Source organism: Nicotiana tomentosiformis, chromosome 7, assembly GCF_000390325.3.
Source record: "Nicotiana tomentosiformis chromosome 7, ASM39032v3, whole genome shotgun sequence".
Lineage (NCBI taxonomy): Eukaryota > Viridiplantae > Streptophyta > Magnoliopsida > Solanales > Solanaceae > Nicotiana > Nicotiana tomentosiformis.
Window position 1 is genome coordinate 80,114,406 of NC_090818.1, and position 5,183 is coordinate 80,119,588.

A 5,183-nucleotide genomic window follows, 5' to 3' on the forward strand; every position below is an offset into this window, starting at 1 on the left:
TTTGATGAACCAATTGTTCAAGCCTTATTTGGACTCCTTCGTGATTGTCTTCATTGATGATATTTTTGTTTACTCTCGCAGTAGAGAGGAGCATGAACAGCACCTATGGATTGTACTTCAGACTTTGAAGGATCGTCAGCTATATGCCAAGTTTTCAAAGTGTGAGTTCTGGTTAGACTCGGTTGCCTTTTTAGGTCATGTTGTGTCTTTCGAAGGTATCAAGGTTGATCCTAAAAAGATTGAGGCAGTTCAGAGCTTTCCTAGACCTACTTCATCTATGAAGATTAAGAGCTTCTTGGGTTTGTCGGGTTACTATTTCCGGTTCGTGGAGGGGTTTTCATCTATCTTAGCCTATTGACCAAGTTAACCTAGAAGGGTGCTCTTTTCAGATGGTCCGACGAGTGTGAGAAGTGCTTTCAGAAGCTCAAAACTGCTAACTACAGCCTTAGTATTGGTACTGCCCACAGGTTCAAGATCTTACACTGTGTATTGTGATGCATCGCGTATTGGGCTTAGCGCGGTATTGATGCAGGACAGTAGGTTGATTGCCTACGCGTCTCGTCAGTTGAAAGTTCGTGATAAGAATTACCTTGTGCACGATTTGGAGTTGGCAGCCATTGTTCATGCGCTCAAGATTTGGAGGCACTATTTATATGGCATTCCATGTGAGGTCTATACCAACCATCGGAGTCTCCAGCATCTATGCGAACAGAAGGATCTTAATTTGCGGCTGGGGAGATGGCTAGAGTTATTAAAGACTATGATATCACCATATTATATCATTTGGGGAAGGCCAATGTAGTCGATACCTTTAGTAGGAAGGTAGAAATCATGGGCAGTTTGGAATTTTTACTGCATGTGGAGAGACCATTAACCATGAACGTTCGGGATTTGGCTAACCGGTTCGTGAGGTTGGATGTTTCGGAGCAGAGCCAGGTTCTTACTTGTGTTGTGGCACAGTCATCATTGTTGGAGCACATTAAGGCTTTCCTGTTTGATGATTCTCACTTGTTAGTGTTGAAAATTGGGGTGGTGCTAAGAAGGTGGTGATTGGAGATGATTGCATTATGTGGCTTCAGGGCCAGATTTATGTTTCGAATGTTGATGGGATTAGAGAGTTGATCCTTGAAGAGGCTCACAGTTCATGGTACTCTATCCACCCAGGTGTCATGAAGATGCACCGTGACTTGAAGTAGCACTATTGGTGGCAGAAGATGAAGAAAACAATGTTGGACATGTATCCCGGTGTTTGAATTATCAACAGGTGAAGTATGAACATTCGAAACCGAGTGGGTTGTCTTAGATATTGGTGATACCGGAATGGAAGTGGGAGCGCATCACTATGGATTTTATGGTAGGCTTACCACCGACTTTGAGGAGATATGATGTTGTTTGGTTTATTACGGACCAGTTGACTAAGTCCGCACACTTCATTCTGGCGATGACATCCTATTCTTCACAGCGATTAAATCAGATTTACATCCAGGAGATTCTTTGCCTGCACGGTGTGCCCAGGTCTATTAGTTCGGACCGGGGCACGTAGTTCACTTCACACTTTTGGAGAGTTGTGCTGCGTGAGTTGGGCCCACAGGTCGAGCTAAGTATCGTGCTTCATCCTTAGATGGACAGATAGTCTGAGTGCACCATTTAGATTTTGGAGGGCATGTTGTGGGCATGCTCTATGGATTTTGGGGGTCAGTGGGACCAGTTTCTACCTCTAGCAATGTTTGCAACAACAACAGGTATCAGTCGCGCATCCAGATGGCTCCATACAAGGCCTTATACAGTAGGCGATGTCGTTCTCCGGTTGGTTGGTTTGAGCCCGGTGAGGCTAGGTTGTTGGGCACCAATTTAGTTCGTGATACTTTGGAAAAGTTTAAACTAATCTAGGAGCAGCTTCGTACAGCTCAGTCCAGGCAAAAGAGTTATACAGACCGGATGGTTCGAGATATGGCTTACAAGGAAGGTGAGAAGGTACTTCTCTGAGTGTCACCTATGAAGGGCGTGATGCAATTTGGGAAGAAGGGAAAGTTGAGCTCGAGGTTCATTAGCCAGTTTGAGATCTTGGAAAGAGTTGGGGAGGTTGCTTATAAGTGAGACGCTCAAATTACACCTATATAAATGGTGTAAGGCGGTGGGTGTCAAATATAATAACCTAACTAGGTTGGGGTCGAATCCCACAGGGAATAGGTGTGAAAAGGTTACTTGAATAGTGTGAAACTTGCCTTAAGCCGTAGTTCTACTCCGTTAGTTTAAAAAGAGTTTTGTAATTGTGAACTATTAAGAAAAGCTATTTTGTTAAGAGAATTTTATTAATTTGATTAAAAAACCAAGGTTGTGTCCCTATCAATTGAATGTAATGTTATCGGTGTTAATATGATATATTTCTAATGGAAGGCCCTTTGATATGCAAATGGTTCCTAAATGACTACCCAATATTTTCCAATAATTAGGTAGTATTTCCTCTTTATGATTTTCCCAAATATAAAAGAGTTACAATTAAGAACAACCAATTTATGCCAAGTAGAACCCACTTATCCCTAAGCGATTCTATTAAACAAGGTTTAAAGACTTGAGCTCTTGGTATTCAACTCTACCAAACCCTAACCCACTTTTCCAAGTAAAGATAGAGTGAAATGGCACTACTCAATGTTTGCAACCATCAACCATAAATGAAGCATGAGAAGTGAATAGAAATCAACCAACCATTTTATATATATTCAATGGTAAACACCCATTAACATTACACCCACTTAGGGTCCACAACCTTAGTATTTAAAGTTAGCTACTCATACTAGAATACAAGAACAAAGCAATAAATAAAGTTATAAAGCTTACAAAGAGGACAAAGTCTTGGATTCTCTCTCAAAAGCTTCCAAAATAATGGCGTATTCAATGCTCTAAGTGTAGCTTCTTTTTTAGACAAGATGGTCCACAAAAACCCTAATCATTCTATTTATAATGGTCTAAAAGTCGTGGTCAAAAAGTTACAAAAATGACCCTGCAGATCAAGTCTGCGACCGCAGACTGGGTCGCAAAACGCATTCGTGGTCCGCACATCTTAATTTTCACCGCAGAATGGATCATAGAGTTTTCCAGTTTTTCATCACATTTTGGTTATGCGATTCGCATATTGGTTTCGTGACCACATATCGTACCGCAATGTCATCTTCACTGGAAATCCTTTGCATTTGTGCGATCACTATGTGGTCCGCACAAGAGTTATGCGACCGCACAATAGATCGCAGATTTGACTCTCAGATACTAGGATGGTCTACTTCACTCTACGATGGGTCTGTAGTCCGCACATCTCTTTTTCGGTCGTAGACCTGCCGCATTTCTGCCTTTTCATGGGTTTTTATCATCTTTTTCATGTTCTTGATTCTTCGTGTCTGGTTTCCTGCAAGACACCAAAACTACATAAGAAATGACTTATAATGCTTTAAGAGATGAGCTAAAGTCTACGTAATTAGTATCAAAAGTGTCGCATTTCTACGGCACATCAACACCCCCAACTTAGACTCTTGCTTGCCCTCGAGTAACTAAAAAGTCAACCTACCAAATACTAATCTACTCCCGACTGATCACAAAGCAGCATTGGCTATGCATGGTGCTGATTGTTTGCTAACAAGCATGTAACTTCTTTTATTTTACCCTTCTTTGAAGACTAAGATCATTTATCAGTTCGAAGAATTAGTTTGTGAGCTTCGAGCCTCAAGAGAAATGACAGAGTGCTACCCATAGCTAGATATGCACTTGTATCCTACATCAAGAAGCCTAACTTCTACTAAATCCTACAATTCATGCGTCCTCACATAAAAGAAAATCCCCAACTCTACAAATATGTACAGGAGATACAATCAAACACTTTTGCACCCAGGATGAAGGCTAAGTGCTACAAGTATCAGTCCATATGCTTGCCCTTATTTTAACTCATTACTACCTCAGGAATAATTTGTTGTAGATCAAAAAGGACTTTTTAATGGTTGTGGTGTAGGCTTCGGGACGGGTTTGATGAAAATTTGGGAATATAGTGATTGTACCCTCCTTGAACGCTACACACTTTCTTTCTCGACTAGCACACAATGCCCTTGTTGATATCTAATTTCTATTATCAACCAACCTTGTAGTTCATGACCGCTCTCTAGTTACTTTCCTTACCACGTTCCCTTACTACTTTTATTTTCTTTTTTTGAAGTGAGTATTTCATAGTGTGAGGGAATGTGAAGCTTTTTGTTTTGGGTATGATGGATCTAGACTTAATCGTTCGCTTCACATGCCACAACCTCACAAAGCTTAGCTCTTTCACATACTACCTTCTTCTATTGTTTCCCAATTTGCACCAATACCCCCAACTTAGGCTTACAGTCTCATTCATAACATTCAAGGATGGATGGGTTCAAAAGAGAGTGTAATTTCACAAAAAGGGAACCAATTTGTAATGTGGTAGCCAAAAAAAAGGTTAAAGGCTCAACGGGGGATAACTAGGATAATATATGCACCGGGGAGGTCAATTTGGTCAAAAATTGGTTAGCAATCACAAAGAGAGCCTAAGATCATTTCAACACCCAATCATCAATTTGAAGTGAGTATTTCATAGATTGAGGGAACGCAAAGCTTTTTGTTTTGGGTATGATGGCTCTAGACTTAGCCGTTCGCTTCACACGCCATAACCTCACAAAGCTTGGCGTTTCCACACACTACCTTCTTCTATTGTTTCCCAATTTGCACCAATACCCCAACTTAGGCTTACAGTCTCATTCATAACATTCAAGAAGGGATGGGTTCAAAAGAGGGAGTAATTTCATAAAAAGGGACCGGTTTGTAATGTGGTAGCCAAAGGAAAGGTTAAAGGCTCAACGGGGGATAACTAGAATAATAAATACACCAGGGAGGTCAATTTGGTTAAAAATTAGTTAGCAATGACAAAGAGAGCCTAAGATCATTTCAACACCCAATTATCAACCTAAAGTGAGTATTTCATAGTTTGAGGGAACGTGAAGCTTTTTGTTTTGGGTATGATGGCTCTAGACTTAGTCGTTCGCTTCACACGCCACAACCTCACGAAGCTTAGCTTTTCCACACACCGCCTTCATCTATTATTTCCCAATTTGCACCAATACCCCCAACGTAGGCTTACAGTCTCATTCATAACATTCAAGAAGGGATGGGTTCAAAAGAGG